Raw genomic sequence first — 27,033 nt, forward strand, 5'->3', positions numbered from 1 at the left:
TGAAATTCCTGAGTTCCTGTCTGACTATCGTGACGTCTTTGAAGAATCCAAGCTTGGTTCGTTACCTCCGCACCGAGAGTGCGATTGTGCCATAGATTTAATCCCGGGTAGTAAATACCCAAAGGGTCGTTTATTTAATCTGTCTGTGCCTGAACATGCTGCTATGCGTGAATATATAAAGGAGTCCTTGGAAAAGGGACATATTCGTCCATCGTCATCTCCCTTAGGAGCCGGTTTTTTCTTTGTGTCAAAAAAAGACGGCTCTTTGAGACCATGTATTGATTATCGGCTTTTGAATAAAATCACTGTTAAATATCAATACCCATTGCCGTTGCTGACTGATTTGTTTGCTCGCATAAAGGGGGCCAAGTGGTTCTCTAAGATTGACCTTCGTGGGGCGTATAATTTGGTGCGAATCAGGCAGGGGGATGAGTGGAAAACCGCATTTAATACGCCCGAGGGCCACTTTGAGTATTTAGTGATGCCTTTTGGTCTTTCAAATGCTCCGTCAGTTTTCCAGTCCTTTATGCATGATATTTTTCGCGATTATTTGGATAAATTTATGATTGTGTATCTGGATGATATTCTGATTTTTTCGGATGACTGGGACTCTCATGTCCAGCAAGTCAGGAGGGTTTTTCAGGTTTTGCGGTCTAATTCTTTGTGTGTGAAGGGTTCTAAGTGTGTTTTTGGGGTACAGAGGATTTCCTTTTTGGGATATATTTTTTCCCCCTCTTCCATTGAAATGGATCCTGTCAAGGTTCAAGCTATTTGTGATTGGACGCAGCCCTCTTCTCTTAAGAGTCTTCAGAAATTTTTGGGCTTTGCTAACTTTTATCGTCGATTTATTGCTGGTTTTTTGGATATTGCTAAGCCATTGACCGATTTGACTAAGAAGGGTGCTGATGTTGCTGATTGGTCCCCTGATGCTGTGGAGGCCTTTCGGGAGCTTAAGCGCCGTTTTTCCTCTGCCCCTGTGTTGCGGCAGCCTGATGTTGCTCTACCTTTTCAGGTTGAGGTCGACGCTTCTGAGATCGGAGCTGGGGCAGTGTTGTCGCAGAAAAGTTCTGACTGCTCCGTGATGAGGCCTTGTGCCTTCTTTTCCCGTAAATTTTCGCCCGCTGAGCGGAATTATGATGTTGGGAATCGGGAGCTTTTGGCCATGAAGTGGGCTTTTGAGGAGTGGCGCCATTGGCTTGAGGGGGCCAGACATCAGGTGGTGGTATTGACTGACCACAAAAATTTGATTTATCTTGAGACCGCCAGGCGCCTGAATCCTAGACAGGCGCGCTGGTCATTATTTTTCTCTCGGTTTAATTTTGTGGTGTCATACCTACCGGGTTCTAAGAATGTTAAGGCGGATGCCCTTTCTAGGAGTTTTGAGCCTGACTCGCCTGGTAACTCTGAGCCCACAGGTATCCTTAAGGATGGAGTGGTATTGTCAGCCGTTTCTCCAGACCTGCGGCGGGCCTTGCAGGAGTTTCAGGCGGATAGACCTGATCGTTGCCCACCTGATAAACTGTTTGTTCCTGATGATTGGACCAGTAGAGTCATCTCTGAGGTTCATTCTTCTGCGTTGGCAGGTCATCCTGGCATTTTTGGTACCAGGGATTTGGTGGCAAGGTCCTTCTGGTGGCCTTCCCTGTCACGAGATGTGCGAGGCTTTGTGCAGTCTTGTGACGTTTGTGCTCGGGCCAAGCCTTGTTGTTCTCGGGCTAGTGGATTGTTGTTGCCCTTGCCTATTCCTAAGAGGCCTTGGACGCACATCTCGATGGATTTTATTTCAGATCTGCCTGTTTCTCAGAAGATGTCTGTCATCTGGGTGGTGTGTGACCGTTTCTCTAAGATGGTCCATTTGGTTCCTCTGCCCAAGTTGCCTTCTTCTTCCGAGTTGGTTCCTCTGTTTTTTCAAAATGTTGTTCGTTTGCATGGTATTCCTGAGAATATCGTTTCTGACAGAGGGACCCAATTCGTGTCTAGATTTTGGCGGGCATTCTGTGCTAGGATGGGCATAGATTTATCTTTTTCGTCCGCTTTCCATCCTCAGACGAATGGCCAGACCGAGCGGATTAATCAGACCCTGGAGACATATCTGAGGTGTTTTGTGTCTGCTGACCAGGATGATTGGGTTGCTTTTTTGCCATTGGCGGAGTTTGCTCTCAATAATCGGGCCAGCTCTGCCACTTTGGTGTCCCCGTTTTTCTGTAATTCGGGGTTTCATCCTCGATTTTCCTCTGGTCAGGTGGAATCTTCGGATTGTCCTGGAGTGGATGCTGTGGTGGAGAGATTGCATCAGATCTGGGGGCAGGTGGTGGACAATTTGAGGTTGTCCCAGGAGAAGACTCAGCTTTTTGCCAACCGCCACCGTCGTGTTGGTCCTCGGCTTTGTGTTGGGGATTTGGTGTGGTTGTCTTCTCGTTTTGTCCCTATGAGGGTCTCTTCTCCTAAGTTTAAGCCTCGGTTCATCGGCCCATATAAGATATTGGAGATTCTTAACCCCGTTTCCTTCCGTTTGGACCTCCCTGCATCCTTTTCTATTCATAACGTTTTTCATCGGTCATTATTGCGCAGGTATGAGGTACCGGTTGTGCCTTCCGTTGAGCCTCCTGCTCCGGTGTTGGTTGAGGGTGAGTTGGAGTACGTTGTGGAGAAAATCTTAGACTCTCGTGTTTCCAGACGGAGACTCCAGTATCTGGTCAAGTGGAAGGGATACGGCCAGGAGGATAATTCTTGGGTGAATGCATCTGATGTTCATGCCTCTGATCTGGTTCGTGCCTTTCATAGGGCCCATCCTGATCGCCCTGGTGGTTCTGGTGAGGGTTCGGTGCCCCCTCCTTGAGGGGGGGGTACTGTTGTGAATTTGGATTCTGGGCTCCCCCGGTGGCTACTGGTGGAATTGAACTGGTGTCTTCATCTTCTCTGTTCACCTGTTCCCATCAAGATGTGGGAGTCGCTATATAATTTTGCTGCTCTGTTAGTTGCTTGCCGGTCATCAATGTTATCAGAAGCCTCTCTGTGCTTGTTCCTGCTCCTAGACAACTACTAGATAAGTTGGACTCTTGTCCATGTTTGTTTTTGCATTTTTGTTCCAGTTCACAGCTGTAGTTTCGTTACTGTGTCTGGAAAGCTCTTGTGAACAGGAATTGCCACTCTGGTGTTATGAGTTAATGCCAGAGTTTTAAAGTAATTTCTGGATGGTGTTTTGATAGGGTTTTCAGCTGACCATGAAAGTGTCCTTTCTGTCTTCTGCTATGTAGTAAGTGGACCTCAAATTTGCTAAACCTATTTTCATACTACGTTTGTTATTTCATCTTGATTCACCGCCAATACATGTGGGGGGCCTCTGTCTCCTTTCGGGGTATTTCTCTAGAGGTGAGCTAGGACTAATATTTTCCTCTGCTAGCTTTATTTAGTCCTCCGGCTGGTGCTGGGCATCTAGAATCAACGTAGGCATGCTACCCGGCCACTGCTAGTTGTGCGTTAGGTTTAGTTCATGGTCAGCTCAGTTTCCATCTTCCAAGAGCTAGTTCCTATATATGCTGATGCTATGATCTCTTGCCATTGAGATCATGACACTTGGCATTCTCTTGATGAGCTTCAAGAGGTAGTCACCAGAAATGGTTTTCACTTCACAGGTGTGCCCTGTCAGGTTTAATAAGTGGGATTTCTTGCCTTATAAATGAGGTTGGGACCATCAGTTGTGTTGAGCAGAAGTCTGGTGGATTCACAGCTGATAGTCCTACTGAATAAACAGTTAGAATTTGTATTATGGCAAGAAAAAGGCAGCTAAGTAAAGAAAAACGAGTGGCCATCATTACTTTAAGAAATCAAGGTCAGTCAGTCCGAAAAATTGGGAAAACTTTGAAAGTATCCCGAAGTGCAGTTGCAAAAACCATCAAGCGCTACAAAGAAACTGGCTCACATGAGGACCGCCCCAGGACAGGAAGACCAAGAGTCACCTCTGCTTCTGAGGATAAGTTTATCCGAGTCACCAGCCTCAGAAATTGCAGTTTAACAGCAGCTCAGATTAGAGACCTGGTCAATGCCACACAGAGTTCTAGCAGCAGACACATCTCTACAACAACTGTTAAGCGGAGACTTTGTGCAGCAGGCCTTCATGGTAAAGTAGCTGCTAGGAAACCACTGCTAAGGACAGGCAACAAGCAAAAGAGACTTGTTTGGACTAAAGAACACAAGGAATTGACATTAGACCAGTGGAAATCTGTGCTTTGGTCTTATAAGTCCAAATTTGAGATTTTTGGTTCCAACCACCGTGTCTTTGTGCGACGCATAAAAGGTGAATGGATGGACTCTACATGCCTGGTTCCACCGTGAAGAATGGAGGAGGAAGTATGATGGTGTGGGGGTGCTTTGCTGGTGATACTGTTGGGGATTTATTCAAAATTGAAGGCATACTGAACCAGCATGGCTACCACAGCATCTTGCAGCGGCATGCTATTCCATCCGGTTTGCGTTTACTTGGGACCATCATTTATTTTTCAACAGGACAATTACCCCAAACACACCTCCAGGCTGTGTAAGGGCTATTTGACCAAGAAGGAGAGTGATGGAGTGCTACGCCAGATGACCTGGCCTCCACAGTCACCAGACCTGAACCCAATCGAGATAATTTGGGATGAGCTGGACCGCAGACTGAAGGCAAAAGGGCGAACAAGTGCTAAGCATCTCTGGGAACTCCCTCAAGATTGTTGGAAGACCATTTCCGGTGACTACCTCTTTAAGCTCATCAAGAGAATGCCAAGAGTGTGCAAAGCAGTCATCAAAGCAAAAGGTAGCTACTTTGCAGAATTTAGAATATAAGACATATTTTCAGTTGTTTCACACTTTTTGCTAAGTATATAATTCCACATGTGCTAATTCATGTTCATAATTTTGATGCCTTCAGTGTGAATGTACAATTCTCATAGTCATTAAAATACAGAAAAATCTTTAAATGAGAAGGTGTGTCCAAACTTTTGGTCTGTACTGTATATATATATATATATATATATATATATATATATATATATATATATATATGTGTGTGTGTATATGTATATATATATATGTATATGCATATATATATATATGTATGTATATATATATATATATATATATATATATATATATATATATACTCACTGGCCACTTTATTAGGTACACCTGTCCAACTTCTTGTTAACACTTAATTTCTAATCAGCCAATCACATGGCGGCAACTCAGTGCATTTAGGCATGTAGACATGGTCAAGACAATCTCCTGCAGTTCAAACCGAGCATCAGTATGGGGAAGAAAAGTGATTTGAGTGCCTTTGAACGTGGCATGGTTGTTGGTGCCAGAAGGGCTGGTCTGAGTATTTCAGAAACTGCTGATCTACTGGGATTTTCACGCACAACCATCTCTAGGGTTTACAGAGAATGGTCCGAAAAAGAAAAAAAATCCAGTGAGCGGCAGTTCTGCGGGCGGAAATGCCTTGTTGATGCCAGAGGTCAGAGGAGAATGGGCAGACTGGTTCGAGCTGATAGAAAGGCAACAGTGACTCAAATTGCCACCCGTTACAACCAAGGTAGGCCTAAGAGCATCTCTGAACGCACAGTGCATCGAACTTTGAGGCAGATGGGCTACAGCAGCAGAAGACCACACCGGGTACCACTCCTTTCAGCTAAGAACAGGAAACTGAGGCTACAATTTGCACAAGCTCATCGAAATTGGACAGTAGAAGATTGGAAAAACGTTGCTTGGTCTGATGAGTCTCGATTTCTGCTGCGACATTCGGATGGTAGGGTCAGAATTTGGCGTAAACAACATGAAATCTTTGGGATGTGGTGGAACGGGAGATTCGCATCAGGGATGTGCAGCCGACAAATCTGCGGCAACTGTGTGATGCCATCATGTCAATATGGACCAAAATCTCTGAGGAATGCTTCCAGCACCTTGTTGAATCTATGCCACGAAGAATTGAGGCAGTTCTGAAGGCAAAAGGGGTTCAACCCGTTACTAGCATGGTGTACCTAATAAAGTGGCCAGTGAGTGTATATATATATATATATATATATATATATATATATATATTTTTTTTTTGTCAGTGAGACACACATATATATATATATATATAATTATATTTCATACAGCGCTAGATATCATAAAAGCCGGTAATTCAATTGCCGGCTTTTGCTATCTCCTTCCCAAACCCGACATGATATGAGACATGGTTTACATACAGTAAAGCAGTACAGTAAAGTACTGCTTCATGCAGAGCTATGCTCACTGCAAATTTGTAGTACTTTGGAGGAATGAATTGTGGGTGTGTAAACATATTGTAAGACATTATGAGCATTTTTTATCAACTGGATGTCTGATTAGGACAACGGGTCACATGCTTGATTCCAAATCTAGATGTGGGTGCTGTCTGTGATACAACTGTCTCTAAATACAGCTATCGGTGCTATTGCTAATCACTTCAGTGTAATCCATAAAATGATTGCTTGGTGCCAATGGTTTGTGATTGAAGCTAAAGGCCCTACCAGGAATTCATTGGATATACACTGCACTCTACACTGTTACAGAATAGCTGTAATCTAGTGATCTGGCTAAATTTGCCCATGGTAGGAAGAGTTTAAAGTGTTTGACCCCCTTTTATACTTCAAGAGCACATCACTCCTCTGCTTTCCCGATTCCTGGTTGCTGTGGGCAGGGCGTTCCTGAAGACTGACAGTTCAGATAAGCAGAATGGTGGTGTCACTGCTCAAAACTGTGTGCTCTTTAGTGTTGCAAGCAGAGTCAGCTTTGCCTCTGTACTATGGTAGTAGTGCTAGGACTCTAAAGCTGGCAGGATCCAATAATCAAGCTTTAGAGCAGTGCTTGCTAGTTTTAAAGCCTCTTTCAGACAACAGGTTTTCCCGTACATAATCTATCTGTGGTTCTCAAACATAGAACATACTGTATATCCATTTTAACCTATGAAGCTGCTCACATGTCCATGTTGTTTTGTGAACCATGGCCCTGATTCATCATTTGCCTTTTTTGTCACTTCCCTTTTTTGTCTTATCATTGTCGTATTAGTTATTCCTTGTCGTATTAGTTGCCATTTTTGGCACCCAATTCTTCAAAATGATGCATGCGATTCATGAATTTACTGCACAGTCAAATATGACCTTTTTTTCTGCCTCAAACAGTTCTTGCGACTTTTTGGTGCAAAATGGGGCAAAAATTATGCCAAAACTTTGGCGCACTCAAATTTACACCATGATGAGACTGGAGTTGTGCCAAATTTTACGACTTTAGAAAAAGTCAAAATTGATAAATCTGGTGAAAACATTTGAAATCATTAAACTCCAACCACAACACGGAAAAAGAAAACAGGGGAGCACATTGAAAATAGACTCAAATAGAATAATGAATTGGGTGCAAACAAAAGAGGAACAAGACACCCAAAACTAGACAAAGCACATGCACAAAGACAATAATGAATGTGGACCAATACTGCATGTCCACAAAATCACACAGATATGTCTGTTTTTTATGTGAATCACAGATCAAAATCACCTATACATGACTAAGGCCACGTTCACACGTTATGAATTTGGTGAGTTTTCCTTACATCTGTATTTGTAGGCCAAAATAAGGAGGAGCAATTAGAGGAAAAGTATAGTAGAAACACATCAACACTTCAATATTTATCACCTACTCCTGGGTTTGACTTAGAAACGCTGAGGTAAAATAGTGAATAAATACTGAACATGTAAACGTGGCCTAAGGGTCCATGGAAATCATGGATGGAATCAGTGTACAACCTGTGTGCGGTCTGTGATTAACACTGCAATGATTAGGCTTTGTAATTCATGTATATATCCAAATGTGAAAATAAATGCTGAAAAACTTTGCAAAAATTAACTGACAAAAAAATGATGAAGCTCGGAATCAAGACATTGATGAAGAACAGTCCATGTTTTTACATACAAGCAAAATCACAGATATTTCAATGAGGCCTAAAACACAGAGCCTGGAAGCACGAGCTCCTTACCTGGGTTACTAGCCAATTTAAGGTAGCCAGTATCCCAGTCAACGAGCTTGTAAACTAAAAAAAAATAAAAATGTAAAAACTCTCCATTCTTGAGAAGATAAAGAATTTTTAGAGGTAAATTGCAAAGTTACTTAATTTTACAAGCACTTTGCAATTTTACTTATTTCAGAAGATGAAACAACCAAGTTCTATGAAGAAAACACTTGTGATGGATGCTTAAACACACAGAAATTAGTATTTTCTTGTGAAATGTAAAAAGTTGCTGTCTGTCTATTCTTGTGACCCACCTTTATCTCGGACTATACCACTGACCCACTCTGCTGCAGCGCTGACACTCTGGCTGTCGGCGACATCTAAAAGTATTGTCTGCAATCTGGATGATGTCTCCTTCTTTAGTTCCTCTGCCCCCTTATCAGTCAGACAAGCTGCCAAAACCTTCATCCCACGCTTGTCCAGCTGTTTTGCCAGCAGATTTCCAAATCCAGAATCACATCCCGTGATTAAAACATATTTGTCTGTGAGATTCTCCAGGATCAATCTATATCTGTATCGTCTGTATAGAAGGATCAGAGCCAGGAGCGCCAACAGAAGGAGCCACATGGTGACGAGGACCTAGGCAATGGCAATACAATGTGGGATTAAAACAGAGTTTTAAAACAATATATAAATGAACTGCAATAAAAGGAAATTACGGTAAATGTTTTTTTAGAGACACCTCAAAAATCAAAACTGACAATCGCCATAGTGCAGAATATAGGGTTACATACATCCAAAAGTTCAGGAGCCTATTGTGCAAACATATAATATATAAAATGTAAACTGCAAAACTGCATTACTGCCATATAGACTATACTTTCAAAATGATTCTCAGTGCACATATTGGCCAATTCCTTTTTGCACACTAGCCACAAGAAGAGACCAAAACTTTAAACACAAGATGGCTGTCAATTGTCCTCGATCTGGGGCTACAGGCAAAGTCTCATCTCGTGGGGTTAGAATGATTCTGAGAAAGCTCAGGAATCAGCCTAGAACTACACAGCAGGACCTGGTCAATGACCTGAAGAGAGCTGGGACCATAGTCTCAAACATTACCATAAGTAACACACTACGCAGTCATGAATTAAAATCCTGCAGTGCACACAAGGTCCCCATGCTCACGCCAGCACATGCCCAATACCATTTGAAGTTCACCAATGTCCATCTGGATGATCCAGAGGAGGCATGGGAGAAGTTCATGTGGTCAGATGGAACTAAAATAAAACTTTTTGGTATCAACTCCATTTGCAGTGTTTGGAGTAAGAAGGATGAATACAACCCAAAGAACACCACACCAAGAAGCATAATGGGGGAAACATCATGATTTTGGGGTTCTTTTTTGAAAAGGGGACAGAATGGCTGCACCATATTGAAGAGAACGATGGATGGGTTCACGTATCGCAAGATTTTGTTCAACAACCTCCTTCTCTCAGTAAGAGCATGGAAGATGGGTCGTGGGTGGCTGGTTCTTCCAGCATGACAATGACCTGAAAAAACACAGGGCAACTAAGGAGTGGCCCCATAAGAAGCATTTCAAGGTCCTGGAGTGGCCTAGCCAGTCTCCAGACCTGAACCCAATAGAAAATCTTTAGAGGGAGTTGAAATTTAATGTTGCCCAGCGACAGCCCTGAAACTTGAAAGATCTGTAGAATATCTGTATAGATAATCCACAATAGACTAACTCAAAAGGCACAATCTAAAGGTTTTTGCAATGGTCTCACAGTCCCCTGATCTTAACATCATTGAAAATCTGTGGCTAGACGTCAAAATAGCAGTGCGTGCAAGACGACCCAGGAATCTCACAGAACTGCAAGAATCTTTCAAGGAAGAATGGATGGGCAGTGCCCAAACGTTTATATGTCACTGTACAAGTATACCTGTATTATTACATGTTTTTAATATTAGATAGTGCCCTTATTCACACACTGAGGATTTTTTGCTCATTTTGTTTCTTGTAGGTTTTGTGCGCTTTATGGCCAATGTAAACATGCGTTTATGTGCTGCATGTACCAACTTGATCCAAGCTCAATTTTTGTGTTTTTCCGCTGTATTACATGTACAGTATTATACAGACAGAGGATCAACTGTATTGTTGATACTGTTGGTCTCCACACTCGCCAGACCTGAACCCAATCGAGATGGTTTGGGGTGAGCTGGACCACAGAGTGAAGGCAAAAGGGCCAACAAGTGCTAAGCATCTCTGTGAACTCCTTCAAGATTGTTGGAAGACCATTCCCGGTGACTGCCTCTTGAAGCTCATCAAGAGAATGCCAAGAGTGTGCAAAGCAGTCATCAAAGCAAAAGGTGGCTGCCTTGAAGAACCTAGAATATAAGACATATTTTCAGTTGTTTCACACTTTTTTGTTAAGTACATAATTCCACGTGTGTTAATTCATAGTTTTGATGCCTTCAGTGTGAATGTACACTTTTCATAGTCATGAAAATACAGAAAAATCTTTAAATGAGGTGTGTCCAAACTTTTGGTCTGTACTGTGTATATATATATATATATATATATATATATATATATATATATATATATATATATATATACACACAGTACAGATCAAAAGTTTAGACGCACCTTCTCAATTAAAGATTTTTCTGTATTTTCATGACTATGAAAATTGTACTTTTTCCCTCAATATTAAAGACCTTCACTTAAAAACTGCATTTTGTGTTTACTTGTGTTATCTTTGTCTCATATTTAAACTTGCTTGGTGATCTAACACATTTAAAAGTGACAAACATGCAAATAAATAGGAAATCAGGAAGGGGCAAACACTTTTTCACGCAGATATAGATTATATACATACCGTATTTTTCTGACCATAAGACGCAATTTTTTCCTCCAAATTTGGGAGGAAAGTGTGGGTGCGTCTTATGGTAGGGATGTAGCATGTGGGGAGGGGGGCAGCAGTGAGTGGGATCGCACTGTTATCCCACTTTAGGAGGCAGAAAAATGTCCCCACTGCCGGGAATCAGCGCTGGGGAAACCATGTGGTCCTGATGATTAAGTGCAGTGAATATTCATTAGCTACTCCCTGCCCACCTATCAGCTGAGCGGTGAGCCGGGAGCAGCAAATGAATACTGCACTTAAGCAGGGACACACATGGTTTCCTCAGCACTGATTCCTGCAGCAGCTGGGGAGATCCGTTTGTCCGGGGGAGGAGGAGGCAGCAGCAGCAGGGTCCAGGGGAGAGGAGATCGCTGCGTACCTTCCAGGGCTGGAGCTGAGTGCTGTGCAGTGTGCACAAGGAGGACCTGTGATGATGTCAGAAGTGGGTGGGCTGCAGCATCACATGGCAGCACAGAGCCCTGACTCTTCTTGACATCATCACAGGTCCTTCAGACCCCAACACTAGAATCTGCTGGCTTCCATTACCTGTGCTGTGGAAAGGCAACAAGAGGGAGGGCTCTGTGTGTGCAGCCATGGGATGCTTTTACCTCGCCACAGGCTGGCTGCCACAATTAAGAGGTTAGTCTTTCCAAAACACAATAAAGCACTCTGCCACTCCTTTAGTGAACTATAACTCCCAGCATGTCTTAGGATCTGCAGGACATGCTGGGAGTTCTAGTTCTCTCATGGGCTTTTAAAGCAGCACTCCAGTGTTATTTTGCAGTGCTGGAGTGGTGCTTTCAATAGAAGCCCTGTGCCCCCATTCTTATACTCACCCTCCAGCATCTTCATATAGTACTTCACAGACACCACACTGGTCCCGCAGCTTCCAACATAATAACATACTATTATATATAATAACATCACATATAATAGTATGTTATTAAATATTTTACCACATTTTTTTGCTTCAAATATTTTTTTCCCTATTTTCCACCTCTAAAACCTGGGTGCGCCTTATAGTCCGGTGCGTCTTATAGTCCGAAAAATACGGTATATGTAGCTGTGATATGTATGCAGTTGGAACCCTTTAGTTAAAATAGGAAGAACCCAAAAACTCATAATGGTCACTGAAATAACTTGAAAGTGGCAAAAGTAGTTCTCAAGTTAAATTTACTGAAAATCAACTAACGAAAATCCAACGTTACTTTGGCATTGGGGTTCAACTTGAAAATTAAAAGCAAAAAACAAACTAATGAAAATGACTTAGACAAAACTGATGGTCACCATAGAAAAGACTGAAAATAATTTGATCACAAGGACAAGTTAAGCAAGGGTGTGTCCTGTAATTAGCTTCACAGGTGGCTCTAAACTTGTAATCAGTTAGTCTGCCTATTTTAAGGATGAAAAGTAGTCTTTGTGCTGTTTTGTATCATAGTGTGTTCTACCCTGAACATGGAGCCAAAATTGATTTAGTCCGAGAAGAGTAGAAAGAAAATGAAAGACAAACATGTTAAAGGTAAAAACCATCTCCAAATAGCTTGATGTTCATGTTACTACAATTGCACATATCAGAAGTGTAGGGGCTATGGGACTGTAGCCAACCTCCTTGAATGTGGCCGCAAGAGGAAAAGTGATGACAGACTGATAATACAAATGGTAACCAAACAGCCCAAAACAAATTCCATAAAGATTAGCTGAACTTGAAGGTCAGGGTACATTCGTATCAGATTGCACAATCCATCACAGTTTTGGAAGACGCCCAAGGAGGAAAGAACTATTGAAAGCAAATCATAAAAAAGCAAGACTGGAATTTGCAAAAATGCATATTGACAAGCTGCAAAGATTCTAGGAGAATGACCTTTGGACAGATGAGATAAAACAAGAGTTTATTGGCAAGTCACATCAGCTCTATATTGACACATGCAAAAATAAAGTAAAGAATAGAACATTGTACCTACTGTGAAACATTGAGGCTTGGTTATGTTTTAGGGCTGCTTTGCTGTATCTAGCAGAAGGTGTCTTGAATCTGTGCAGGGTACAGTGAACCATCAATACTTTCAAGGCATTCTGGAGTGAAATGTGCTGCCAAGTGTCAGAAAGCTTGGACTGAGTTGCAGGTCATGAGACCTCCAACAGGAAAATCACCCAAAATATGCAGCTAAAAACACCCAATGATGGCTAAGAGCAAAGCATTGGACTATTCTAAAGTGGCCGTCTATGGGCCCTGAACTAAATCTTATTGAACATCTGTGGAAGGAGCTAAAACATTCAAGTGGAGTAGTTTGCTCATGAGAAGTGAATCTAAGTATCTGTGGGCAGGTGCAGAAGTCAGTGACAAATAATTTATCAGATTTTACCTCAAAAGGTTGTGCAACAAGTTATTAATTGCAAGTGTTGGTCCAGCACCTAAAATGTCCTTTTTAAATATCTATCATTACACCCTAACCACTTTTATAATTAGTTCTATTATAAAATACCCTACACTTTTTCATATCTAGCTAATCCTTAAATGCGTTTTTTACTTAAATTCCTGTTACACTTCTTTTGAGAGGAGTCTCAAACAAATGACACAGAATGCTGGGGCTGGGGCTGAACTTACTTAGAACAAATAGAGGAGAAAATCCAGCTTCCAAAAATATCAAAATTTATTAAAGATAAAATCCAAAGTCCAAAAACATGGTTCACAGGAGAAGAAATAGCAGCAAGCTACATGTTTCGAACAATAAGTTCTTTTTCAACTGAACTTACTTCCCTGCAGTATTGCCCCTCCTGGAACAAGGTGCCGTCAGGAGGTGAAGCTGCAGTTATTTGATATAGTTTCTTGCATCACTGAGATGTTTTGGATCCATGGTGTTATAAGCTGTTGGAGAAGTGAGTGTCATGCCCACACTCTACTTCTATCTCAACAGCATCTTCTACCTGTGAAATAAGATGTCACTGGGGGTAGAGACAGAATCAGTGAGAGACCAGTGCCGCCCTACAGCGCCGCCCTCAAACAAAGTGTCATCAAGTGGCGGTGTTAGAAGCATTAAGCACTATTTAGGCACAACAGGGGCTATGAAAACGCATTATGGTATCTGTTATCTAGTCCAATTTTGTGCTCTAAAAGATAAAGTGTGCTCCTTCCCTTCTGAGCCCTGCCGCATTCCCAAACTGTAGTTTTCCACCACATATGGGGTATCGGCTTACTCAGGAGAAACTAGACAACAAATTATATGGTCCATTTTCTCTTGTTACTCTTTTGAAAATGAAAAATTTGAGGCTAATCAATATTTTGGTGGGAAAAAGTAAAATTTTCATTTTTTCCTTCCACATTGCTTTAATTTTGGTGAAGTACCTAAAGAGTTAAACTTCTTGAATGTGGTTTTGAGCACTTTGAGGGGGTGTTGTTTTTAATGTGTTGTGACTTTTAGTCACATAAGCCCCTTAACCCCTCTCTGACCTTAGACGTACTGTCCTGTCGAGGTGACCTGGGCCTATCTGACCCTCGACGGGATAGTACGTCATGCCCTTTAATGCGATACCGCGACTTAAGTCGCGGTGATCGCATTAAAATTCCGACGCCATCTTACCTTAGGGAAGATGGTGTCAGCATCCAGGGCATTGTCACCGCCCACCCGGCCTCCCGATCGCTGTGATTGGCTGTTCAATTCTGAACAGCCAATCACAGCCATTCTCACTGTTTCAGCCAATCGGAGCGGCTGAAACAATGAGGTCACAGGCTAGGATCGATTACCGATGTACTCGATCCTAGGTCTGGTGCCTGGCAACACCAGGCACCGGCAAAAGGACCCCGGATTGGCACGATCGCCGATCGCATCGATCGCGCTAATCGCAGGGCACGGCGCGGTATTATCGCGCTGTGCCCTGCTGGAACCTGCGTGGATCGGTGCTATAATAGCACCGATCCAAGGATAGAACCTAGCACAGGCCCAGCAGGGCCTACAGGAGCCGATTGGCACGATCGATGTCATTGTCAATTGCGCCAATCACAGGGCACTGCGGCAGTCACGCGGTGACCGCTCTGTGCCCTGCATGTGACCTGGCTGTGACCTGCCTAGGATCGGAGCTAACAGCTTCGATCCAGGCAGGTCGCAGCCAGGTCATCAGCAGTTGCCAGGGTGACGAGGAAAGCTCTGATTGGTGGGATCGATGTTATGGTCGATCCCACCAATGACAGGTCACAGCAGCAGTATGACCGCTCTGTGACCTGTCTCGTCACCTGCCTGACCTGTGTATGACCGCTCTGCAGGGGTCCTCACTCTAGCTGAGGATTCCTACAGAGTGGTCATACTGCTGGATCTCCCTGCTGGATCTTGTGCCTGGATCTCCCTGCTGTGCTGGGTATTGTGGTGCCACAGCAGCCTGTAGCACCGCAATCCCTGCTAAAGAGAGAAGACAACTAAACGTAAGTTTTATCCCTGATCCCTGCCCAATCCCCCTTCATCCACCCCAATCCCCACATCCCCCCCAATCCCCCCCTTCCCCCTCTTTTTACACCCTCCACCCCCATTTGCACCGCCTCTGCGCGCACATTTAGTAGCCGCCAAGCGTTGATTGGTGACGCAGTTCACCGATCAACGCTCGTGCTCGCTTTTTTTTCCTCAGCCCCTTTGCGCCAACTCCATACTCACATCCCGCAGCCGCCAAACTTTGATAAGTGACGCAGTTCACTTATCATAGTTTGTGCCTGCCGTTTTCCTTTTACCCCCCCCCCTTGCCTGAGGCACGTGCGCACATCAAGCAGCAGCCAAACTTTGATAAGTGAAACAGTTCACTTATCAGAGCTGGGCCTGCTGTTTTAGACACTTTTACTTTTTTTGTCATCTCCGTGCGCACATCCAGCAGCCGCCGAATTTTGATAAGTGATGCAAGTTCACTTATCAGAGCTAGGGCCTGCTGTTTTAGACTTTTCTTTTCACAGGTTTTTATTCTCCTTTTAGCGTTTTCTTTTCAGATAATAGTTTGCACAAATCACTATCCCCCCACACATACAGTTATCAATAAAGTGTACCCAAGCACCATATTCACACAAAAATGTCCCGCTAGTCCTGTTCGTCCCAACAGCGCTATTCATTGGAGGAGGCATATTCTTTCCTTCCTTCGACACTGATAGTGAGGGAAAGGATCCCACTTTTCTTTACTTTTCTGATTCTTCATCCTCATCCTCTTCTTCCTCCTCCTCCTCATCTTCCTCCTCGGGTCCTGCGGAACCGCCACGCAGATGCCCCAGGACAGAAGATGAGGCATCGCCCACCATTCCTGAACCAGCGCTCCCCACTGCGGACCCCATACGAACCTCGCCCCCAGAAAATTACGAGCCGCTGATTCCTGATTTTGTGGCAGAATCAGGAATCAAGTTTGACACCGCCGGCCTCACAGAAACAGACTTTTTCAAAGTCTTTTTCTCTGAGAATTTTATTAAACTCCTGGTGGAGCAAACTAATTTGTATGCTCGTCAATTTTTGGAGCAAAACCCCGGTTCATCATTTTCCAACTGGTCTCCTGTAGATGCAGTTGAAATGATGCAGTTTTGGGGCCTGGTCCTCCACATGGGGATCGTGAAGAAGCCAGAAATTCGGCAATATTGGAGTGTAGATATTTTATATAACACTCCAGTGTTCCGAATGGTCATGGTTCGGAAGCGTTTTGAGGCCATCCATAAGTTCCTGCATTATTCCTATAATGCACAGTGTCCCGCACGAGATGACCCCAACTTTGACCGTCTGTTCAAAGTTCGGCCGGTCATCGAACACTTCAACAAAAAGTTTTCTGAATTGTACATGCCCAAAAGGGACATCTGCGTGGATGAGCCCTTGGTCCATTTTAAGGGGCGGCTCGGATTCCGTCAATACCTGCCCAACAAGAGGGCCAGGTACGGAATCAAACTCTACAAGCTGTGTGAGAGTACCTCAGGGTACATCCACAGGTTTAGAGTGTATGAAGGGAAGGACACCAGGATTGAACCCCCTGAGTGTCCTCCTGTCCTGGGAGTGAGTGGGAAGATTGTGTGGGATTTGGTGCACCCACTGCTGGATAAAGGTTATCACCTCTATACCAATAATTTTTATACCAGCATCCCACTCTACAAATCCCTCTCTACGCGAGGTACCGCAGCCTGCGGTACTATCCGCAAAAATCTGAGAGGCCTCCCAAAGACGCTACTTGGGCAGATGCTCAGAAAAGGTGAGAGCAAAGCCCAATGTAGCGACCACCTGCTGGTGGTCAAGTACAAGGACAAGAGGGATGTCCTTCTCTTGACCACCATACACGGTGATGGCAGCGCCCTCAGCACTGTACGGGGTACCTCCACACAGGTCTTCAAACCGGACTGTGTACTGGGGTACAACAAAAGCAAGCGGGGCGTTGATCTCTCTGATCAACTCCTCCAACCGTACAGTGCTTTGAGAAAGGCCAAGGTGTGGTACAAAAAGCTGGCCGTGCACATTGTACAAATGGCAATGCTGAACGCTTTCCTGCTGTCACAATGTGCACACCACACCGATACGTTGTACCTTCAATTCCAGGAGGTAGTGGTTAAGGCCCTGATATTTGGCACTCCGGAAGGAGAGGGCCCCAGTACTTTCGGAACTGAAGGTGCTCATACCGTACCAGGCCAGCATTTTCCGGGGGTGGTCCCGCCAACTGGCAGAAAAGGTAAGCCGCAAAAAAGGTGCTGAGTGTGTTACAAAAGGGGAATACGCAAGGACACCATTTATCAATGCAACACCTGCCCCGAAAAACCTGGCCTGTGTATGAAGGATTGCTTCAAATTGTACCACACCTCCATGCACTACTAATTTACTTCACAGGAAACCGTACATTAGTTCCAAAAAGGGGGCACATCTAGATAAGTTCCTTGGGGGTCTAGGTTCCAAAATGATGTCACTTGTGTTTTTTTTTACTGTTTAGGCACATCAGGGGCTCTGCAAACGGAACATTACGACAGACCATTTCATCAAAGTCTGCATTCCAAAACGTCACTACTTCCCTTTCGAGCCCCAACGTATGCCTAAACAGTTTTTTCCCACATATGGCGCACCAGCGTAATCAGGACAATTTGGACAACAACTTTAGATGTCCAATTTCTCCTGTTACCCCTGGGAAAATTAAAAATTGGGGACTAAAAGATCATTTTTGTGGGGAAAAATAGGATTTTTTATTTTCATGCCTGGGCATTATAAACTTTAGTGAAGCACTTGGGGGTTCAAAATTCTCACCACACACCTAGATAAGTTCCTTAGGGAGTCCAGTTTCCAAAATGGGGTCACTTGTGGGGGTTTCTACTGTTTAGGCACATCAGGGGCTCTGCAAACGGAACATGATGCCTGCAGAACATTCCATCAAAGTCTGCATTCCAAAACGTCACTACTTCCCTTTCGAGCCCCAACGTATGCCCAAACATTAGTTTTCTTCCACATGTGGGGTAACAGCCTACTCGGGACAAACTGGACAACAGCTTTTGGGGTCCAATTTCTCCTGTTACCCTTGGAAAAATTAAAAATTGGGGACTAAAAGATCATTTTTGTGGGGAAAAATAGGATTTTTTTTTCACGCCCGGGCGTTATAAACTTCTGTGAAGCACTTGGGGGATAAAAGTGCTCATCACACATCTAGATAAGTTCCTTAGGAGGTGTAGTTTCCAAAATGGGGTCACTTGTGGGGGGTTTCAACTGTTTAGGTACATCAGGGGCTCGCCAAACGAGACATGGCGTCCGATCTCAATTCCAGCTAATTTTAGCTTGAAAAAGTCAAACGGCGCTCCTTCCCTTCTGAGCCCTGCCGTGCGCCCAAACAGTGGTTCCCCCCCCACATATGGGGTATTGGCGTACTCAGGACAAATTGTACTACAACTTTTGTGGTCCAATTTCTTCTGTTACCCTTGTGAAAATTAAAAATTGGGGACTAAACGATCATGTTTGTGGAAAAAATAGGATTTTTTTTTTCACGCCCGGGCGTTATAAACTTCTGTGAAGCACTTTGGGGATAAAAGTGCTCATCACACATCTAGCTAAGTTCATTAGGGGGTCTAGATTCCAAAATGGGGTCAATTGTGGGGGGTTTCCACTGTTTAGGCACATCAGGGGCTCACCAAACGCGACATGGCGTCCGATCTAAATTCCAGCCAAATTTAGCTTGAAAAAGTAAAATGGCGCTCCTTTCCTTCCGAGCCTTGCCGTGTGCCCAAATAGTGGTTCCTCACACATTCGGGGTATCAGTGGACTCAGGACAAATTGTACAACAAATTTTGAGGTCCATTTTCTCATTTTACCCTTGGGAAAATAAAAAAATTGTTGCTGAAATATCATTTTTGTGACTAAAAAGTAAAATGTTCATTTTTTCTTTCCACGGTGCTTCTGCTCCTGTGAAACACCTGAAGGGTTAATAAACTTCTTGAATGTGGTTTTGAGTACCTTCAGGGGTGCAGTTTTTAGAATGGTGTCACTTTTGGGTTTTTTCTACTATATAGACCCCTCAAAGTGACTTCAAATGTGAGGTAGTCCCTAAAAAAATGGTTTTGTAAATTTTGTTTGAAAAATGAGAAATCACTGGTTAACTTTTAACCCTTAAAACTCTCTAACCAAAAAAAAATTGGTTCCAAAATTGTGCTGATGTAAAGTAAACATGTGGGAAATGTTATTTATTAACTATTTTGTGTCACATAACTCTCTCGTTTAACAGAATAAAAATTCAAAATTTGAGAATTGCGAAATTTTCAAAATTTTTACCAAATTTCCATTTTTTCACAAATAAATGCAGATAATGTCAAAGAAATTTTACCTCTATCATGAAGTACAATATGTCACGAGAAAAAAATGTCAGAATCACCGGGATCCGTTGAAGCGTTCCAGAGTTATAACCTCATAAAGGAACAGTGGTCAGAATTGTAAAAATTGGTCCGGTCATTAACGTGCAAACCACCCTTGGGGGTAAAGGGGTTAAAGTCATTTCAAAAGGGATGTGGTCCCTAATTGAAATCAATTTTACAGAGATTACTGATAAAAATTTTAACCCTCTTAACTTACTAAAAAAAAATAGGTTTTAAAAATGATGCTGATGTAAAGTAGACATATGGTAAATGTTACGAATTATCCATTTTGTGTGGTTAACTATCTATCTGGTTTAAGGGCTTAAACATTTGAAGTTAGAAAATTGTAAACTTTTAAAATTTGTAAATTTTTGTTATAATTCCATAAATAAAATGCAAAAAAAACAACCCAAATTTTCCACTAACTTAAAGCAAAACATGTCACAAAAAAAATTCTCACAATTACTGGAATATGTTAATCCCTTCCCGACATGTGCCGTATATATACACTTCTCTGCGGGAGCTGCATGCCAGCAAAGAGAAGTATACGGTGCCTCTATTTCTGGTCACCACGCTGCATCGTGCGTTGACCTGGTTAAGATGGCTGCTGTCTGACAGCAGGCCATCCCTGCACGTCATCCCGGGAGTCTGTACCTTCCCTGATTGGCTGGTCAATTCTGACATAGCAATCTCAGTAATGTGACAATAAAGTTATATAAAAAAAATAAATCATGTAACATGGTGTGATTGGTGCTGTCTGACACATCACCAATGGCAGCCATCACAATGGGTGGGGTGATGGTCATGTCACCTCACCTGATTAACCCCTGTGGTGCTGATTGGTCACAAACTATTTTTTTGCCAATCAGCGCCAAAAGTTAATCTAAAATAGAAATCCCCACCATCGTTACCTCACAGTTGGCGTGCAGAGCAGTTGTGAGACCCCCCTGTGGATCTGAGAGAGAATTTCATCCATGGCTAGTTCGAAATCCCCCCCCCCCCCGCGACCTGTGCCTACTCCTGGATATTTTGCTTAGCTGACATGCTGTGCTAATCTGTCTCCTGTGATGTGTGGGGGCTGCTGTGTGACTCATCTGTGATCACAACAGCAGTGGCAACAGCAGCTCCTCAATCCCTGTCCCAATTCCCCCCAATCACCTTCCGCTACCCTCCCCCCACTCCCATTTGAATTTTTTTTGCATACAGAGTAGTTTTATAGGTAGCGTATTAAAGAAGTGAACATCAGTGTTTGGTGACATCAGATTTGTGCTTTTTTTAAAAATAATAATTAATACAAAGTAGCTGTCAGGGCCGGCATTTAGAGCAGGCAGACAAGGTAGCTGCCTAGGGCCCCTGCTCCTCCAGGGGCGCCCAGCCAGTAGCGTGCCACTAATAGCTGCACACCAAGCGGCCGCTAAGGGGACCTGTGAGTAAGAGGGGCCCGACGCCGCTTGAAATAGATCACTCTATTTGTAATGACTCTATATAATACAGGTCCTTCTCAAAAAATTAGCATATAGTGTTAAATTTCATTATTTACCATAATGTAATGATTACAATTAAACTTTCATATATTATAGATTCATTATCCACCAACTGAAATTTGTCAGGTCTTTTATTGTTTTAATACTGATGATTTTGGCATACAACTCCTGATAACCCAAAAAACCTGTCTCAATAAATTAGCATATTTCACCCGACCAATCAAATAGAAGTGTTTTTTAATACCAAACAAAAAAACCATCAAATAATAATGTTCAGTTATGCACTCAATACTTGGTCGGGAATCCTTTGGCAGAAATGACTGCTTCAATGCGGCGTGGCATGGAGGCAATCAGCCTGTGACACTGCTGAGATGTTATGGAGGCCCAGGATGCTTCAATAGCGGCCTTAAGCTCATCCAGAGTGTTGGGTCTTGCGTCTCTCAACTTTCTCTTCACAATATCCCACAGATTCTCTATGGGGTTCAGGTCAGGAGAGTTGGCAGGCCAATTGAGCACAGTAATACCATGGTCAGTAAACCATTTACCAGTGGTTTTGGCACTGTGAGCAGGTGCCAGGTCGTGCTGAAAAATGAAATCTTCATCTCCTTAAAGCATTTCAGCCGATGGAAGCATGAAGTGCTCCAAAATCTCCTGATAGCTAGCTGCATTGACCCTGCCCTTGATGAAACACAGTGGACCAACACCAGCAGCTGACATGGCACCCCACACCATCACTGACTGTGGGTACTTGACACTGGACTTCAGGCATTTTGGCATTTCCTTCTCCCCAGTCTTCCTCCAGACTCTGGCACCTTGATTTCCGAATGACATGCAAAATTTGCTTTCATCAGAAAAAAGTACTTGGGACCACTTAGCAACAGTCCAGTGCTGCTTCTCTGTAGCCCAGGTCAGGCGCTTCTGCCGCTGTTTATGGTTCAAAAGTGGCTTTACCTGGGGAATGCGGCACCTGTAGCCCATTTCCTGCACACGCCTGTGCACGGTGGCTCTGGATGTTTCCACACCAGACTCAGTCCACTGCTTCCTCAGGTTCCCCAAGGTCTGGAATCGGTCCTTCTCCACAATCTTCCTCAGGGTCCGGTCACCTCTTCTCGTTGTACAGCGTTTTCTGCCACATTGTTTCCTTCCAACAGACTTACCATTGAGGTGCCTTGATACAGCACTCTGGGAACAGCCTATTTGTTGAGAAATTTCTTTCTGGGTCTTACCCTCTTGCTTGAGGGTGTCAATGATGGCCTTCTTGACATCTGTCAGGTCGCTAGTCTTACCCATGATGGGGGTTTTGAGTAATGAACCAGGCAGGGAGTTTTTAAAAGCCTCAGGTATCTTTTGCATGTGTTTAGAGTTAATTAGTTGATTCAGAAGATTAGGGTAATAGGTCATTTAGAGAACCTTTTCTTGATATGCTAATTTATTGAGACAGGTTTTTTGGGTTATCAGGAGTTGTATGCCAAAATCATCAGTATTAAAACAATAAAAGACCTGACAAATTTCAGTTGGTGGATAATGAATCTATAATATATGAAAGTTTAATTGTAATCATTACATTATGGTAAATAATGAAATTTAACACTATATGCTAATTTTTTGAGAAGGACCTGTATATGAGTTTCACTTTTTGTATTGAAGAGCTAAAATACATTAACTTCTTGATGATATTCTAATTTTGTGAGAAGCACCTGTATATATAATGTATATATATACAGTACAGACCAAAAGTTTGGACACACCTTCTCATTTAAAGATTTTTCCTTATTTTCATGACTATGAACATTGTAAATTCACACTGAGGGCATCAAAACTATGAATTAACACATGTGGAATTACATACTTAACAAAAAAATGTGAAGCAAATTAAAATATGTCTTATATTCTAGGTTCTTCAAAGTGGCCACCTTTTGCTTTGATGACTGCTTTGCACACTCTTGGCATTCTCTTGATGAGCTTCAAGAGGTAGTCACCTGAAATGGTCTTCCAACAATCTTGAAGGAGTTCCCAGAGATGCTTAGCAATTGTTGGCCCTTTTGCCTTCACTCTGCGGTCCAGCTCACCCCAAACTATCTCGATAGGGTTCAAGTCTGGTGACTGTGGATGCCAGGTCATCTGGCGTAGCACCCCATCACTCTCCTTTTTGGTCAAATAGCCCTTACACAGCCTGGAGGTGTGTTTGGGGTCATTGTCCTGTTGAAAAATAAATGATGGTCCAACTAAATGCAAACTGGATGGAATAGCATGCCGCTGCAAGATGCTGTGGTAGCCATGCTGGTTCAGTATGCCTTCAATTTTGAATAAATCCCCCAAAGTGTCACCAGCAAAGCACCCCCACACCATCACACCTTCTCCTTCATGCTTCACGGTGGGAACCAGGCATGTAGAGTCCATCCGTTCACCTTTTCTGCGTCGCACAAAGACACGGTGGTTGGAACCAAAGATCTCAAATTTGGACTCATCAGACCAAAGCACAGATTTCCACTAGTCTAATGTCCATTCCTTGTGTTCTTTAGCCCAAACAAGTCTCTTCTGCTTGTTGCCTGTCCTTAGCAGTGGTTTCCTTGCAGCTATTTTACCATGAAGGCCTGCTGCACAAAGTCTCCTCTTAACAGTTGTTGTAGAGATGTGTCTGCTGCTAGAACTCTGTGTGGCATTGACCTGGTCTCTAACCTGAGCTGCTGTTAACCTGCGATTTCTAAGGCTGGTGACTCGGATATACTTACCCTCAGAAGCATAGGTGACTCTTGGTCTTCCTTTCCTGGGGAGGTCCTCATGTGAGCCAGTTTCTTTGTAGCGCTTGATGGTTTCTGCAACTGCACTTGGGGACATTTTCAAAGTTTTCCCAATTTTTCGGACTGACTGACCTTATTTTCTTAAAGTACTGATGGCCACTCATTTTTCTTTACCTAGCTGCTTTTTTCTTGCCATAATACAAATTCTAACAGTCTATTCAGTAGGATTATCAGCTGTATATCCACCAGACTTCTGCTCAACACAACTGATGGTCCCAACCCCATTTATAAGGCAAGAAATCCCACTTATTAAACCTGACAGGGCACACCTGTGAAGTGAAAACCATTTCCGGTGACTACCTCTTGAAGCTCATCAAGAGAATGCCAAGAGTGTGCAAAGCAGTCATCAAAGCAAAAGGTGGCTACTTTGAAGAACCTAGAATATAACATATATTTTCAGTTGTTTCACACTTTTTTGTTAAGTATATAATTCCACATGTGTTAATTCATAGTTTTGATGCCTTCAGTGTGAATATACAATTTTCATAGTCATGAAAATACAGAAAAATCTTTAAATGAGAAGGTGTGTCCAAGCTTTTGGTCTGATATATATATATATATATATATATATATATATATATATATATATATATATATATATATATATATATATATATATATATATACACACACGCACACACACGCACTTTTTCTTTTTGGATGGCAGATTAAAAATGAAAAATCTTGTGCACGATGTGCTTATTTTATGCAGTGTAAAGTGAAATGCGGAGCGTTTTTTTATTTGGCAACATATCAATTTGTCTTTCAGGTTCATGAAGCAATGTGTGTAATTCCCCAATAGCATTGCATTAGATGCATTTGTAGTGCATTTCTGCTACAGAATTTCCTTAAAATAAAATGTAAACTACACACGACAATATCAATAGCATTTTCAACAATGCAAGAAGTATCAAAAACTAAGCATCTTTATTTTGAAACATGATGTTAGGGGTCAAGTTCCCGCCTCTGCACAGGGGGAATCTCGGGCCATCTCCGCTGCGGTCGCCCATTCTTCTCCTGCCGCAGTGGAGCCTGCTCAGCGGAGACATCGGTCCCAGCGTCTCGCTCAGTCTGACTCTGTACAGAGTTACTGCTGCTTTTCCTGCTTCTGCCATTGGAGTCAGTGCTGGGCAGCGGCGAGCAGACGCTTCTGGGACTAAGTCCTGCTTTTCTCGTTCTGAGCATGCCCAGAGTAAGATCTCTCAGTGGAGATCGAGGGTCACATGATCAGACACTGCAGCTAAGGCCATTGGTCCTTCAGGAAGGTCCTGTAGGTGCTCACGCTCTGTGGCAGCCTCTCATTGGTCCTTCTAGGAAGGTCCTGTATGTGCTGCAACTATTTAAGGCTCGCATGGCCGCACGGCCATGCGCTAGTATTGTTCAATATTGTACTTTGCGCCAGTGTGGTCACGTATGATAGTGTTAAGGGACCCGGCTGAAATAAGCCCCTAGAATGCTGGCACCTCCGGCGAGGAGTTTGTGTGTTTGAGTATTCAGGGACCTGGCTGAAATAAGCCCCTAGAATGCTGGCACCTCCGGCAAGGAGTTTTGTGTGCATGCATGACCACTGACTGCTCTCATTTGGGTAGTTAGCCTGTGCCACTGTGAAGGTTAACAGGGCACAGTGCTTTGAGTTCACGGCTACTCTGTGAAGTAACAGAGGTAGCTCATACCACTATTTAGTTCCGCCATTTGCTAGCAGCAGGTTCTCCTGCACGGTGGACCCCGGGCTGCGAGCGCATATATTATAATAACTAGACTGTGGCCCGATTCTAATGCATCGGGTATTCTAGAATATGCATGTCCCCGTAGTATATGGACAATGATGATTCCAGAATTCACGGCAGACTGTGCCCGTCGTTGATTGGTCGAGGCAACCTTTATGACATCATCGTCGCCATGGCAACCATTATGACATCTACGTCGATACTGTGCCCGTCGCTGATTGGTCGAGGCGAATTCGTGGCAGACTGTGCCCGTCGCTGATTGGTCGAGGCAACCTTTATGACATCATCGTCGCCATGTTGTGCCCGTCTCTGATTGGTCGAGGCCGCCAGGCCAGGACAGACAGACAGACAGACAGAAAAACCCTTAGACAATTATATATATAGAAGTCTCTCTATTCATTTGGTGCGTTCCGCTAGCCCTAACACATGACATACCAAAAAGATGCAAAAACATCAGTGCCAAAAACAAGATAAAAATGCATGTAAAAGAAACACTCAAAAACGCAAATAACCTAATTTAGCTTATAAAAGCAGAACTGCTGCAAGCCTTCAATATGAAAAAAACACCAAATGTTCAATGTGGGAACAATAGAGTTAAGCTCTCAGATATAATCACACTTAGTGTGAAGCAACATGCTTTTTTAATGTAAAAAAATATAGCAAAAGATGTATTGTAGAGATGGACTCACTTTCAGGCAGCTGGGTAGCGTTTAACCACTGGCAAAGCAGACTATTGTCCTATAGGTCCTTCAATCAACCTTGTGTAAGTTTTAGACGTGTTTACTCCTCCACAGCTAGGCAGCTATGAGCAGCTCTGCTGCCTTTTTCGCTCCAGCTGAACCTTCTGAATTGGAGGATAGGAATGACTGGTCCCGCCCATCACTTTCCTGGCACCTGAACCTGTACTGCTCCACTAAATCAAAAATAACCAAAAAAAGAGAAATTTGCCAGGAAACAAAATACAACAATGCTTTGATAAAACATTATTTTTTTTCCAATAATATAAAAAAAATCGTGAAACACTTGTCGGGTGTCTTGGTGGGTGGTCTGATCATATTTGTGTTTCATTATACGCAGACTGGATATTTCCTCCTACTTGTACTAATCATCTACCATTACTTTTTATCACAATTATTGTTACTGATAAGGCTCTTTGAAGAGGACCCTTTAATTACTCTGTCATGTCAGATAATTTTGTTTTTCGGAAAGCTTTCTGTATACATGTATACAACAACAGACTGTCAATTGACATGCAATATTATGTCATTTTGATTTATTTTTGACATATTTCTTTATATAAAAATTTATGA

The 27,033-nt window shown here is 43.0% G+C and overlaps 1 pseudogene across 1 annotated transcript in view; it reads right to left on the minus strand.

Moving 5' to 3' along the window:
• LOC143816815 (retinol dehydrogenase 16-like) overlaps nt 1–26,536 on the minus strand; it is a 124,094-nt pseudogene extending 97,558 nt beyond the window's left edge. The window contains exons 1-2 of the transcript XR_013224004.1: nt 26,413–26,536; nt 8,311–8,635 (exon numbers count right to left, since the gene is read on the minus strand). The product of XR_013224004.1 is annotated as a retinol dehydrogenase 16-like (transcript). The remainder of the gene's footprint in view (nt 1–8,310; nt 8,636–26,412) is intronic.
• Between the last annotated feature and the right edge of the window lie 497 nt (nt 26,537–27,033).

This window comes from Ranitomeya variabilis, chromosome 3, assembly GCF_051348905.1.
Source record: "Ranitomeya variabilis isolate aRanVar5 chromosome 3, aRanVar5.hap1, whole genome shotgun sequence".
Classification (NCBI taxonomy): domain Eukaryota; kingdom Metazoa; phylum Chordata; class Amphibia; order Anura; family Dendrobatidae; genus Ranitomeya; species Ranitomeya variabilis.